We start from the raw sequence: 15,640 nt of genomic DNA, 5'->3' as shown, positions 1-15,640 counted from the left end.
GAGAAAAAAGAGGCAGAGGGATGATATATCCGAGGACAGAAGAATTTTTTGATCTGAATATATGAGAGGACGGACTCTGCAAAACTTTAGGGTCAGATTTTATTATTAAGACAGTATCATGTCACGGTAAATTCAAAACTTTTAAGTTTTAAATCACGGTAGTAATATTGTGAGTTTAACCTGCTTCTCTTTTATAGTCTAGGAAAACAGAACTACATAAACTTTGTACCGTAACTCTGGGTTAACAACAAACTGTAGAGGAGCCAGGCCTCTACTATCTAAATTACAAAATTTTATTATGCTAAGAAATTAGTATAAAGCATAAAAGGAGGAATATACAACTTTATGTCTAGCACTGAGAGACAGGAGTATTTCCAAAAGACAAAAAGTAATGTTCTATGAATGTACAGGGTGATCTTAATCTATCCCTGCTTCCTTCTTCTTCTAATTCACAGCAGGCGGGCTATTCAGTTAGTACTATTTAGCCCTTTTCTTTTTGCTTCACTCTGTGGGCTACAGAGCTACTGGCTTGGTTGTCTCTTATTTATTAGATATTCTCAGATATCTTTTAGTAGATCCTTTGACTCGAGGAGTTCAAATATAAGATGATAGATATCGATTTCTGTGCTCTGTGTGCAGGAATAGTTGGCTAGGCTCTTGGCTGATAGTGAGATTTTGTGGTGTTTGAAGCATTTTAACAGTTTACAAAGCAAGGTCAATATTTATAGCATTTTTTGCTATTTCATCAACCTGATGATTACCACTTATGCCAGAGTGGCTAGGAATGTACAGAAAATAAGTTTTTATGCCACTTGAAGCAAGATTATCTATAATACTGCGACAATGATAAGCGTCAATGTCCAAATTATATTAAGGAGCTGAGGCCAGCAACTCAAGGCTTAATAGAGAGTCGAAATATATGATAATATTATTTGAATTTGCAATCAAAGGTTGGTTTTCCTTAAGGTGTTTTAATGCCATGATTATGGCATTTAACTCAGCAGACATTACAGATAAATTATTATATGATCTCTCGCCCATTGCAATTTTAAGGTGAGGAAGGAAAACACCACTTTCAACCTTCTCATTCATTTTCGACACATCAACAAATATTTGGAAGTGATTTTTATATGTAAGTGTATTAAGTTCTGCAAATTTTTTCTGGACAAAAGCAATGGCCGTTAAATCTTTATTCCACTTTGAGAAGTCATTATTTATTATGGGACTTGACCAATTCCATGGGGGGGATCGGGGGAAATTGGGTGCAATAGACTTTGCTGGTATGGGGATCTTCTTCTGAATATTGGCATACTCATCTGCAATGCCTCTATACATGGCTGGATTTCTTAACCAATTATCTAGGGTGTGTAAGCTATTTGATTCAATTTTTGTAAGATGTTTTGTCAAGAGAAAGCTACGTCTCTCCCTTATTGTTGTTAATCCACTCTCCATAAGCAGAAAATTGGTGCTTGTGGGTTTGCTAAGACCAAATATGAGACGTATTATATCATTTTGTGTTGTTTCAATTTTTTGCATCTGGGTCTTTGCACATGCACCATAAACGATGAGCCCATAGTCAATATGGGGTCTTATATGTGATTTATAAAACTGGAGTAAGGTTTTCTCCTTACAGCCCCAGGGTGTGGAAAGAAGTCTTTTTAGTATATTTGTTTTTCTATAGCATTTTTTTATTGTGTTTGAAATGTGGAGGTGGAAATTAAGTTTTTGGTCAAGCATGAGACCTAAATAATTAATATGATTATCTTCTGGAATAGTTGTTTTATTTAGAGTTAGTTTTGCATTAACATGGTTTCGCTTCCGGTGAAATTGGATTATTTTTGACTTGGTGGGTGCAATGGGTAAATCTGAATGTTGAGAGAATTTTTCAAACTGGAAAAGAGACTTTTGCAGATGTGACTGTGCTATCTGAAAGGTGTTGCCAGTTGACCATAGCACCAGATCATCAGCATATTGTAGATTCGTTCGCACCGTGGTTTTCACTGCAATTTCGGAGATTACAAGGTATTTTTTGAGGCATAGTGAATTTGCTGAAATTCAAACCGCAAAAAGGTGCTAGAACAAGAATGCTACCTAGTAGAACTAGAATAATTTAGGAAATGTCTAATTTTAGTTAATTCAAGGTCAACCTGAAGCACAGAGGAGTATTTGAATGAAGTCCTAAAACACTCTGAAAGCTACTTCTAGAAAATTGAAAGTCTCCTAGGTGGACATCCACCACATGGCTAATATGGGAATAAAGTTCATTTGTGATGCAAATGGATGTTATATTTAGATTGAGGAAGCAATTCTAGGTATATATTTGCACTTTAGGGGGGGGGGGGTATATATTCTATAAATATATAGGTCCTAAGAAATTCATGAATTTCTTATAAAAACAAGGAAAGAAGTGAAGATAAAGGCTCTCCCCCTGCAAAATGTGTTAACTAGGATTATTCTGCATATTATGGAGTAAGAATTGTTTTCTTAATATGTTTCCTTATGTCCAGCTTGACTCTTAGGCATAGGCTTAAAATACTGGTTTGCCATTGGCTAATTTAAGGATTTGTATGTAGGCATATACACTGTCAAATTAGCCATCTGGTGGTATCCCATCCTAGGCTACTGAAGGTGAATTGTTTTTCCTTATACCTCTTCCTTGATAGATAAATAATGCCCACTAGCCTAAATTTGCCTAAAATGTTGTTTTGTCAAAATTTCAATAGGTATAACCCTGTCATTTAGGTAAATTTTAGGACCCTCTTGACAGAGAAGCAGCAGAGGTAGGTACTTCAAAATACCTTCCTGGGACATACTTTAGCCTATAGACACATCCCTGAAAGTTTCATTTTCCTAACTTAACTGCTTTCCAAGTAGTCCCCAAAGCTGCGCCATGCCAAAATGACAGTGGCGAATGTGTGATTCAGTATCAGCAGCAGCGTGCCAAATTTTTTTGGCAGCACACTGCCAATTTTTAGACCAGCAGCGTGCCACGGCGTGCCGTTTTTTCTGATTAAAAATAATAAAAATTCCACTTCACCAAGCGTGTTCAACCTCGATTTTAGTCAGGATTTTTAAATGGTTGGCTAAAAACATACAAGAACAATATGACAAAACAGGAATTTGTTGGGCTGTGTGGATAGTGTTTATGTTCACCGTTGATCAGACCAAGTAGAATTCTCATTTTTAGCCACTAAACCCAGGGAAACCTATGTTGTGTTTATGTTTAATATCACATTGTTCCTATAAAATCCCGTGTTTAGTCATTTCCTTCTTGTTAATGATTTGGGCTAATGTGTGTATAACTTTCAAAGTTTGAAGTTCAAACATCTCCTATTCATCAAATACATACAAAAAGGAAGTGAAAAAAAAACAAACAAATAACAACATCGAAAAAACACTGTATACAAATCAGATACCATGGCTAAACAACACCAACAATTTTAAATCAGTGGTTACATCACTTCAGTTACAATTGATGTAACAAAAGTGAGTTTGTTCACTCTTCCTGGAGCCATTGATCTTTTTGCAGTCACTATTAGTCCTGTTGTGCTAAAAAGCCATTTAGCTGGGGCACATGTGGCCGGTACAGCCAGAACTTGACGAGCGTAAACTGCCACTCATGGGATCTGATACTAGTATTGGACCTTGGGGTCCCACAGAATGCCGTAAATGGGCTTCTTCTTTGTATCTGCAGGAATAAGTTGTTTTATAAGGGAGAACAAACCTGCACTTTCACAATAGGGCTCCTGCACCCTACACTACAGAGGAACTAAACTGCACCTTTACCCTCTTTTCCTATCAACACGGAATACCCCTCCAAAATTCTTTTTTGAAAGAAGTGGTCAAGTTATAACGTTTCAAGTCAAAGTTTAATGCTACTTCAACTTCAGTGTGCTCTGCTAACTGTGCAAAAAAAATGTAATTCATTTCTATAAATATATTTCTATACTAGCTCTAGATAATCTACCAAGTGGGAAACTACCGCAAATCAGCATTGATAAATAAATGAAACCCAAAACTAACAAAAATAACAATAAATAACTGAGTCAAACTCAAAACAAGCAGAAACTAACATAAGTTGGGCTCAAAACACCTATGCCTTCCCAAGGCCAGAACATAATTTGCCCTTTACTGAAAAAACATAAATGTTTTTACTTTTATAACTTTAATAAATCAAATAATATTAACATTTTAATTAATGAATATCAGTATATGTACTTTGAACTGACCATACACATTCATTTGTAGTTTTTTCAGTATAGTGCAAATTTTGTTCTAGCCTTGAGAACGCATATGTGGTTTGAGCCCAACTCATATTAATTTCTGCTCTTGTTGACTGTGAATCGGTTATCTATTATAATTTCTGTTTGTGTTGGGTTTCATTTATTTATAAATGCTGATTTGTGGTAGCTTCAGGCTTGGTAGATTATTTTATTTTAATTTTGCTCATTTTTGGTTTAATGGAGTTCTTTACTTTTCTTTGAAAAAACTTATTTTTTGGAAACAGTTTTTTTAATTAATTTCTGTTTGTTTTATATTGACATAGTCTTTTCAGGGAAAAAGAAAATCATACTTTAAATCCTTTCGTTTTTTTAAGAATTTATAGTTTGGCCTGCTATTTGTATGCTGGAAAACAATTTTCAGCAAAATTTAACAACATAGACCCTTATAAAAATCTGGACACAAATAGTAGTGTTTAATTTAGTTTCATACCTCCTCTAGTTGACCTGAAATGGAAAAATTGATAACATTTGCAAAAAAAATTGTTTACTTTCTTTGATAGCTTGGATACACTTACGCTATTTTGATTTGGTCAAATTTTAAGAGCAGAAGAAGCCCTGAAAGTTTGAACGTAATACCCTAAGTCGTTCTTGGGATACTGCTGAGATGCCTTATTGGGAATTAGCATAAACACAATGTATTTTGATTTAATCTTATGGCAACATTTAGTTTTTAAACATAAAGGCAGATGGGAGGGTGGGCATGGAAGGGGGATTCGTTTCCCTCCTATTACTTTTGACTATTAAAAAGGGCATAAGCCCTTTCTATTTTCAACCAAATGAGCCCATTTCAAAGCTCCTACAACAACTCCTTCAATACGCAGGGCCCTGGTCTAAACAACAACAATAACAAAAAAGTAATACATTATACCCACATTTATCTTTACTATAAAAATGTCATGCCTTCCAATCACTTTTGATTATTAAAAAGGGCACTAGGCTTTTCGATTTCCAAACTAATGATCCCTTTTTGAGTTTCTATGGCAACACTTTCTATAAACACCGTATATGCCCCCAGGGCATAAATTACAACCCTTACCCTAAGGGCTGTGAGGGTGGTTGTCATCCTCTAAGACCTAATTTCCAGAACTTTCAACTACGTTAAACAAAATGGCTATCTCAAAATTTTGATTGTATGTGTTTTGGGAAGTGGTGAGCGTGGAAGGGGTGTTAGTTGCCTTCCAATCATTTTCGACCATTAAAAAGGGCACAAGCCACTCCAATCTCTAATTGAATGAGCCCTTTTCGAAGTTTCTACGACAACTTCTTTGATATGAAGTGCCCTGGTCTAAAGGAAAAAATAATAAATATTACATTGTGCCAACATCGTTCTTATATACCTCCAGGGCATAACTACAAAACCCTTGCCCTAAGGGTTGTGGGGGAGTAACCTCCTCAAAAAACATATTTTCTCTCTGGAAATCAGTTACTCTGAACAAAATGGCTATCTTAAAATTTTGACTGGATGTGTTTGGGGAAACAGTGGGCGTGGAAGGGGTGTTAGCTGCCTTCCAATCACTTTCGACTATTAAAAAGGGCACTAGTTATTCCAATTTCCAATCAAATGAGCCCTTTTTGAAGTTTCTACAACAACTCCTTTGATACAAAGTGCCCTGGTATGGAAAAAAGAACAAAAAACAAAATAATACATTGTGCCAACATTGTTCTTTACTTAGACAGCTCGATTGCGCTGCCTATGACAACATCCTGAGTTGCCTAATGCTCTTTTACCTACCTCTTTTCATCTAAAAAATAAGAAAAAAATGAACAGAATTTTAAAGTGGAAGGTAGAATTCTTCTTCTAATTCACAGCAGGCGGGCTATTCAGTTGGTACTACTTAGCCCTCTTCTTGTTGATACACTCTGCTGGCTACAGAGCTACTGGATTGGTCGTCTCTTATTTATTAGATATTCTCAGATATCTTTCAGTAGATATTTTGACTCAAGGAGTTCAAATATAAGATGGTAGATATCGATTTCTGTGCTCTGTGTGTAGTTGGTATAGTTGGCTCAGGTATAGTTGGCTAGGCTCTTGGCTGATAGTGAGATTTTGTGGTGTTTGAAGCATTTTAACCGTTTACAAAGCAAGGTATGTTGTGCAGACGTCAGCATATTACATTCCAATAGGCAATGGTCAGTTGTTTCATTATTCATGTTACAATGCCTGCAAAGAGGGGACAGGGGAATTGAACCACTTGAATTAGAAAGCTTATATGAGAATGCAAAGAAATTTATTCCATTTGTTCCAGAACGAATTCTATGATAAATTTTAGAAAGATACTTATTGGGAAAGTGTGAAAGGATAGGGTTATTCTTACTAAAATCAATAACTGATAGCCTCCATCGGTAAATATCTTCAATTTGAACTGGTCTTCCACTTAGCTGGCCAAAATATATAGCATTTTTTTTTAATTCATCAACCTTATGATTACCACTCACGCCAGAATGGCTAGGACTATACTGAAAATAAGTTTATGCCACTTGTAGAAAAATTATCAATAATACTGAGACAATGATAAGTGTCAATATCCAACTTATATTGAGGAGCTGAGGCCAGCAACTCAAGGCTTGATAGAGAGTCGGAATATATGATAATATTATTTGAATTTGCAATCAAAGGTTGGTTTTCCTTAAGGTGTTCTAATGCCATGATTATGGCATTTAACTCAGCAGACATTATAGATAAATTATTTATAATCTCTCGCCCATTGCAATTTTCAGGTGAGGAAAGAAAACACCACTTGCAACCTTCTCATTCATTTTTGACCCATCAACAAATATTTGGAAATGATTATAATAGGTAATTGTATTAAATTCTGCAAATTTTTTCTGGAGAAAAGCAATGGCGGTTAAATCTTTATTCCACTTTGAGAACTCATTATTTATTATGGGACTTGACCAATTCCATGGGGGGGATCGGGGGAAATTGGGTGCAATAGACTTTGCTGGTATGGGGAACTTCTTCTGAATATTGGCATACTCATCTGCAATGTCTCTATACATGGCTGGATTTCTTAACCAATTATGTAATGTGTGTGAGCTATTTGATTCAATTTTTGTAAGATGTTTTGTCAAGAGAAATCTACGTCTCTCCCTTATTGTTGTTAATCCACTCTCCATAAGCAGAAACTTGGTGCTTGTGGGTTTCCTAAGACCAAATATGAGACATATTATATCATTTTGTGTTGTTTCAATTTTTTGCATCTGGGTCTTTGCACATGCACCATATACGATAAGCCCACAGTCAATATGGGGTCTTATATGTGATTTTTAAAACTGGAGTAAGGTTTTCTCCTTAAAACCCCAGGATGTGGAAAGAAGTCTTTTTAGTATATTTGTTTTTCTATAGCATTTTTTTATTCTGTTTGAAATGTGGAGGTGGAAATTAAGTTTTTGGTAAAGCATGAGACCTAGGTAATTAATATGATTATCTTCTGGAATAGTTGTTTTATTTAGAGTTAGTTTTGCATTAACATGGTTTCGCTTCCAGTGAAATTGGATTATTTTTGACTTGGTGGGTGCAATGGGTAAATCTGAATGTTGAGAGAATTTTTCAAACTAGAAAAGTGACTTTTGCAGATTTGACTGTGCTATCTGTAAGGTTTTGCCAGATTACCATAGCACCAGATCATCAGCATATTGTAGATTCGTGTGGGGTAGGTTCATGTCCCAGAGATATAGGGCAAATAGGAGGCAACTGAGGACTGCTCCCTGAGGTAGGCCTTTGATTATTTGTCTATTGCGGTGAAGAGGCTGAACCAACACAAACAATGAAACTTTGCACTTCTATGAAGGATTTAATAAAAGATACTAGATTAGGGGGTACTCCAAAGTTTGCAAGTTTGTTTTAAAAGGATTTGGTGGTTCACATTGTCATATGCCCCTTCAAAATCTAAGAAAGCTGCAACTAGGACATTATTTTTTGAGAATGATTCATTTATTGCATTAGTTAGCTAAATGAAAGCATCTGTTGAGGAGTAGTGTTTCCTGAATCCAATTTGAGTATGAGGGACCATATTATTTTTTTCAACAAACCAGGGGAGTCTGTGATAGATAATTTTTTCCATTATTTTTCCCATCACAGGAGTAATCATTATGGGCCTATAAGACTCAGGGTTATCTTTTGGTTTATTTTTCTTTAGGATTGGTCGGAGGGACAAACATTTCCATATATTGGGGAACCTAGAAGATTCCCAAGGGTGATTATAACAATTTAGCAGTTCTTGTTTGTATGAAGGTGCGAGATTCTTTATCCATGTAGGGTGTATATTGTCATAGCTGCTGCTAGTTTTGGTCCTAATATGATGTATTGCATTATTCAATTCCTGGATCGAAAATGGGTTAGTTATGTACTCGGATCCTGGGCATGGTTGGTAAGTTGGGTTCATAGGAATTGTGGACAGTTAGCTTTGATTATTTGATGTTAGCTTATTAAAAAAAAGAGTTGCAAATAGGTTAGCTTTTTCATTATCATTGTCATAATGGGTATTATTATGTATAAGCTCACACAGGAGTGGGGTGGGGGAAGTCTTTTCCCGATAGATGTGGCTCTTTAGTATGTATATAGATGGATGAAGCGTTTCTCTGGAGATACTATTGCAAAATTATTTAAGTGGTTTTGTTTACCATCACTTAGTTTTTTTTGATACGATTATACTTGTAATTTTTTTAAATATGTAGTAGGTGATTGTTTTTTAATGAATTCTGTCCTAGCTGCCTTTTTTATCCTCCATTTATTTAGGCACTCATTTGTCCACCATGCTTTAGGAATTTGTTTAGGGAATGTTTTCTTAGGTATTGTCCTGGGGATAGCATGATTAGCTGTATTTATTTGTAAAGATGTCAAGGCTTCAGCATGCGTGTCAACTGTTGTGTTAGAAATAAATGAACTTTGGGTGAAACTTGTAATTTCATCATTTAGCTTATTTTGGAACATAGACCAATTTGCTTTGGTGTTGATATGTTTGGAGGTATGATATAAAGTTTCAGCAGGTTCATTTAGGGAGCAAACTATAGCAAAGTGGTCAGTACATAGACTATCAATTTTATTTATGTAAATTTTGTTCAAAAAATTTAATGACACAATTTGTAGGACAATTGTGGAGAATCTGCCACTTTTGGGGTTGAAATATGTGTTCAGGTTTGGAGGGGTAGCAACAGCTAATTCATTATTATTTGAAGTCATATGCTTAATGAATTTACCAGCTTTATTTGCTGGTTTGTTCCCCCACAAAAGGCTGTGGGCATTGAAATCTCCACAAATAATGATATGTTTTAACATATTAGAATTATTTATGTAATTAACAAAATCCTTAGCATCTGTAGTTTGGCCATTAGGGTTATAAAAGCTTATTATGTAGGTTTTTAAATTATTCAGCCAAACACTGATACCAACTACATCAACATCATTTGCAAAATCTGGAAAATTGATGCCACAAAATTTTATTTTATTTTTAACTAATAAAGCTACCCCACCTCCTTTTCTCTCTGAAGATCTATCCTTTTTGAGGATAGTATATCCCAGAGACTTAATTTGTTGATTTTGGGTTAAATGAGTTTCCTGGAGGCAAGCAATATTAATGGAATTATTGTTCATAAAAGATATTAGTTCATCTAGCTTATTTTCTGTGATTGATCTTACATTCCATTGGAGTATTGATATATGTTGTGTTGTTGATTTATTCTTCATATGACTGTGTATCAATGTTCAGCTTTGTTAAAAGTAAAGCAAGATCTTTCTTTGCTTGAATGAGCATATCATCTGGGTTGTAGATTTTTGCCAATTCTGCAATTATTTTTGTTTTCTGTTGTTGATTTATGTTCATAGCCTGAACTGCATTACAGTTTAGAATGAATAAGCATATATTTAGGGATTGAATTTTTGGTTGTGCATCCTGTTTGTCAGTTAAGGGATTGATTCCTGATAGTGTTTCTGGTTTGTTTCTTCTTGGGAGGGGGGCCAGGCTGACCTCATCTCACCGGACAAGGAGGCTTGTTGGCTTGGTGATTCCTTCTGATAGGGATTTGAGCGAGGGGGCTTAGAAGCTGGTGGTGTATCTGGGGTACTGGATGCAGTGGGGGCATGGGACGGGGGGGTGTTGGTTGGTTTCATTGCGGGATTTATTTGGTTTTGTTGGGCAGCATTTGCTTCCATTGCTGCAAAGGGGTATGGGATGGCCTTCTCTGTTGCTATTTGGAGTGTTAGAGCTCTTTTCTTGTATGCAGGGCATAATGATTTATTTGTAGATTCATGTGGGCCTTTGAAATTGCTGCATGTAGGCTGAGTGTTGTTGCAAGTTGTCAGCTCTTTAGGATGGAAAGTTTTACAATTGCTACACTCTCGGAGAATTTCATTGCATTTGATTTTTGTGTGTCCCAGTTTGTGATACTTATGACACTGGATAGGCATAGGTTTGTATTCCTTGTGTGGTTTGATTTGCCCAAATAGGAATAATTTTTCTGGGATATTAATTTTTTCCTTCAGTATGAATAAGAAGGATCTACTAGTTTTTAGGCCATTAGAGTTAGGTTTGCCAGGTTGGGTAACATCCTCAACTGGGATTGTGTTTCCAGCCCTATCTGAGAGGCCTTCTTTTATCTCCTGAGTGGATATCTCTGGGGGAACATTATAAACTACTATTTTTGTTGGTGATTGTTTTGGGTTCTAATTAGATGCAATAATTGGGGTATTCAGAAGGGACTTTAGGTTAATTATTGTATCTGCTGATTTCTGATCTTTTACAGCTATTAGCAGAGATCCATCACGGTTTACATTAAAAGAGATCATTGATTTTAGGAATTTAAAAATTGCAACTCTTACTGCAGTGATGATTTTTATTTCAAAGGGTGTAGTGGGAGTAATTTTAAGTTAACTTCCGAAGTTTTTAGAGAGAGGACCTAGGACAGGGCGAGGGAAAGTACTTTTGATTGGGGACATTTGATCCCTGTTTTTAGAGCTTCTAGAGAGGAGTTCTTGAAACCCATTATCATCATTTATGGTTACATTAGCCCCTACACTTATCATTGTCCTATTCTCCGAATTGGAGCTATCATTTGAACTTTGAGATAGTGTGCTTGACCAGCCAAGATGGGTATCTTTCACTTTGGCACTTTCACTTGAATTTGATTTGGGATATGGGGGGACTTTTTTTTTTGGAGGACTTCTAAACATTGCCTATTGGAAAAAGCTTTAAAAAAAAAAACGAAACTAAAACAAGAAGGGAAAATAGAATGATATAAAACCGTCTGCACTATACTATGGGGAGGAGAAACACCACAGTATAGCCCTGAGGATGAGTTGAGCAGGATTGGTTTGGTACAACTGCTGATTAGAAGCGATAATAATTCACAAGAAAATATATTTTAATTTTCTTATAAGGTTGCCCTTCTTCTTCTTCTATTTAACAGCAGGTGGGCTTTTCAGTAAAACTATTTAGCCCTTTTCCTTTTGCTTCACTCTGTGGACTACAGAGCTACTGGCTTGATTGCCTCATATTTATTAGATATATTCAGATATCTTTCAGCAGATCTTTCGACTCTAGAAGTTCAAATATAAGATGATAGATGTCGATTTCTATGCTCTGTGTGCAGGTATAGTTGGCTAGGCTCTTGGCTGATAGTGGGATTTTGTGGTGTTTGAAGTATTTTAACAGTTTACAAAGGGGTTAAATCTTTATTCCACTTTGAAAAATCAGTATTTATTATGGGAAATGACCAATTCCATGGAGGGGATTGGGGGAAAGTAGGTGCAATAGACTTTGCTGGTACAGGGAACTTCTTTTGAATATTGGCATACTCATCTGCAATACCTCTATACATGGCTGGATTTCTTAACCAATTATGTAATGTGTGTGAGCTATTTGATTAAATTTTTGTAATATGTTTTATAAAGAGAAAGCTACTTCTCTCCCTTATTGTTGTTAATCCACTCTCCATAAGCAGAAACTTGGTTCTGGTGGGTTTCCTAAGACCAAATATGAGACGTATTATATCATTTTGTGTTGTTTCAATTTTTTGCATCTGGGTCTTTGCACATGCACCATAGACGATGAGCCCATAGTCAATATGGGGTCTTATATGTGATTTATAAAACTGGAGTAAGGTTTTCTCTTTACAACCCCAGGGTGTGGAAAGAAGTCTTTTTAGTATATTGGCTTTTCTATAGCATTTTTTTATTGTGTTTGAAATGTGGAGGTGGAAATTAAGTTTTTGGTCAAGCATGAGACCTAGGTAATTAATATTATTATTTTCTGGAATACGGTAGTTGTTTTATTTAGAGTTAGTTTTGCATTAACACGGTTTCGCTTCTGGTGAAATTGGATTATTTTTGACTTGGCGGGTGCAATGGGTAAATCTGAATGTTGAGAGAATTTTTCAAACTGGAAAAGTGACTCTTGCAGATTTGACTGTGCTATCTGGAAGGTGTTGCCAGATGACCATAGCACCAGATCATCAGCATATTGTAGATTTGTTTGGGGTAGGTTCATGTCCCAGAGATATAGGGCAAATAGGAGGCAACTGAAGACTGCTCCCTGAGGTAGGCCTTTGGATATTGTCTTTTGGGGTGAAGAGGCTGAACCAACACAAACAATGAAACTTCGCACTTCTATGAAGGATTTAATAAAAGATACTAGCTTAGGGGGTACTCCAAGGTTTGCAAGTTTATTTAAAAGGATTTGGTGGTTCACATTGTCATATGCCCCTTCAAAATCTAGGAAAGCTGCCACTAGGATATTATTTTTTGAGAAAGATTCATTTATTGCATTTGTTAGCAAAATGAAAGCATCTGTTGAGGAGTGGTATTTCCTGAATCCAGTTTGAGTGTGTGGGATCATATTATTTTTTTCAACAAACCAGAGGAGTCTGTGATAAATCATTTTCTCCATTATTTTCCCCATCACAGGTGTTATCATTATGGGCCTATAAGACTCAGGGTTATCTTTTGGTTTATTTTTCTTTAGGATTGGTAGGATGGACGAATATTTCCATATATTTGGGAGCATAGAAGATACCCAAGCGTGATTATAACAATTTAGCAGCTCTTGTTTGTATGAAGGTGTGAGATTCTTTATCCATGCAGGGTGTATATTGTCATAGCTGCTGCTAGTTTTGGTCCTAATCTGATGTATTGCATTATTCAATTCCTGGATTGAAAATGGATTGGTTATGTACTCGGATCCTGGGCGTGGTTGGTAACTTGGGTTCATGGGAATTGTGGACAGTTTGCTTTGATTATATGATGTTAGCTTATTAACAAAAAGAGTTGCAAATAGGTTAGCTTTTCCATTATCATTGTCATAATGGGTATTATTATGTAAAAGCTCATACAGGAGTGGGTTGGGGGAAGTCTTTTTCCCACAGATGTGGCTTATGACTTTATGTATAATTGGCTCATGCGTTTCTCTGGAGAGATTATTTGCAAAATTATTCCAGTATATATATTTAGCATCTATTATAGTCCTTTTTAGATTAGATTCTGCTTGTAATTTTTTTAAATATGTAGTAGGAGATGGTTTTTTTATGAATTCTGTCCTAGCTGCCTTTTTTATCCTCCATTTATTTCGGCACTCATTTGTCCACCATGCTTTAGGAATTTGTTTAGAGAATTTTTTCTTAGGTGTTGTCTTGGGGATAGCATGATTAGCTGTATTTATTAGTAAAGATGTCAAGGCTTCAGCATGTGTGTCAACTGTTGTGTTAGAAATGCATGAACTTTGGGTGAAACTTGTAATTTCATCATTTAGCTTATTTTGGAACATAGACCAATCTTGCTTTAGTGTTGATATATTTGGATGTATGAGATAAAGTTTCAGCAGGTTCATTTAGAGAGCAAACTATAGCAAAGTGGTCAGTACATAGACTATCAATTTTATTTATGTAAATTTTGTTCAAAAAATTTAATGACACAATTTGTAAGTCAATTGTGGAGAATCTGCCGCTTTTGGGGTTGAAATATGTGTTCAGGTTGGGAGGGGTAGCAACAGCTAATTCATTATTATTTGAAGTCATATGCTCAATGAATTTACCAGCTTTATTTGCTGGTTTATTCCCCCACAAAAGGCTGTGGGCATTGAAATCACCATAAATAATGATATTTTTTAACATATTAGAATTATTTATATAATTAAAGAAATCCTTGGCATCTGTAGTTTGCCCATTAGGGTTATAAAAGCTTATTATGTAGGTTTTTAAATTATTCAGCCAAACACTGATACCAATAACATCAACATCATTTGCAAAATGTGGAAAATTGATGCCACAAAATTTTATATTATTATTAACTAATAAAGCTACACCGCCTCCTTTTCTCTCTGATAACCTATCCTTTCTCAGGATAGTATATCCCGGAGACTTAATTTGTTGATTTTGGGCTAAATGAGTTTCCTGAAGGCAAGCAAAATCAATGGAATTATTATTCATAAATGATATTAGTTCATTTAGCTTATCTTCAGTGAGTGATCTTACATTCCATTGGAGCATTGATATATGTTGTGTTGTTGATTTATTCTTCATATGACTGTGTATCAATGTTCAGCTTTGTTAAAAGTAAAGCAAGATCTTTTTTTGCTTGAATGAGCATATCATCTGGGATGTAGATTTTTGGCAATTCTGCCATGATTTTTATTTTCTGTAGTTGATGTATGTTCATGGCCTGAACTGCATTACAGTTTAGAATGAATAAGCATATATTTGGGGATTGAATTTTTGGTTGTGAATCCTGTTTGTTGGTTAAGGTATTGATTCCTGGTAGTATTTCTGGTTTGTTTCTTCTAGGGAGGGGGGCCAGGCTGACCTCATCTCACTGGACAAGGAGGCTTGTTGGCTTGGTGATTCCTTCTGATAGGGATTTGAGCTAGAGGGCTTAGAAGATGGTGTTTTATAAGGGGTGCTTGATGCATTGGGGGCATTTGACTTGGGGGTTTTGGTTGGTTTCATTACAGGATTTATTGGGTATTGTTGGGCAGCATTTGCTTCCATTGCTGCAAAGGGGTATGGGATGGCCTTCTCTGTTGATATTTGGAGTGTTAGAGCTCTTTTCTTGTATGCAGGGCATAATGATTTATTTGTAGATTCATGTGGGCCTTTGCAATTGATGCATGTAAGCTGAGTGTTGTTGCAAGTTGTCAGCTCTTTAGGATGGAAAGATTTACAATTACTACACTCTTGGAGAATTTCATTACATTTGTTTGTTGTGTGTCCCAGTTTGAAACACTTCTGACACTGAATAGGCTTAGGTTTGTATTCCTTGTGTGGTTTGATTTGCCCAAATAGGAATAATTTTTCTGGGATATTAATTTTATCCTTCAGTGTGAATAAGAAGGATCTACTAGTTTTTAGACCATTAGAGTTAGGTTTTGCAA

The 15,640-nt window shown here is 35.7% G+C and overlaps 1 protein-coding gene across 2 annotated transcripts in view; it reads left to right on the top strand.

Annotated features, from left to right (window-relative positions):
• Positions 1 to 2,118: 2,118 nt before the first annotated feature.
• The window catches only part of LOC148954677 (beta-1,3-glucosyltransferase-like), a 53,343-nt gene continuing 39,821 nt past the window's right edge, over positions 2,119 to 15,640 (top strand). The window contains exon 1 of one of the 2 annotated variants that reach the window (XM_089087190.1): positions 2,119 to 2,312. The gene's annotated coding sequence lies outside the window, so the exon portion shown is untranslated. The remainder of the gene's footprint in view (positions 2,313 to 15,640) is intronic. The other variant, XM_089087191.1, reaches the window with a different exon arrangement.

Source organism: Artemia sp. Qi Xiang Cuo, chromosome 3 (assembly GCF_049724085.1).
Source record: "Artemia sp. Qi Xiang Cuo chromosome 3, ASM4972408v1, whole genome shotgun sequence".
NCBI lineage: Eukaryota > Metazoa > Arthropoda > Branchiopoda > Anostraca > Artemiidae > Artemia > Artemia sp. Qi Xiang Cuo.
This window is presented reverse-complemented; position numbering and strand designations above follow the sequence as displayed.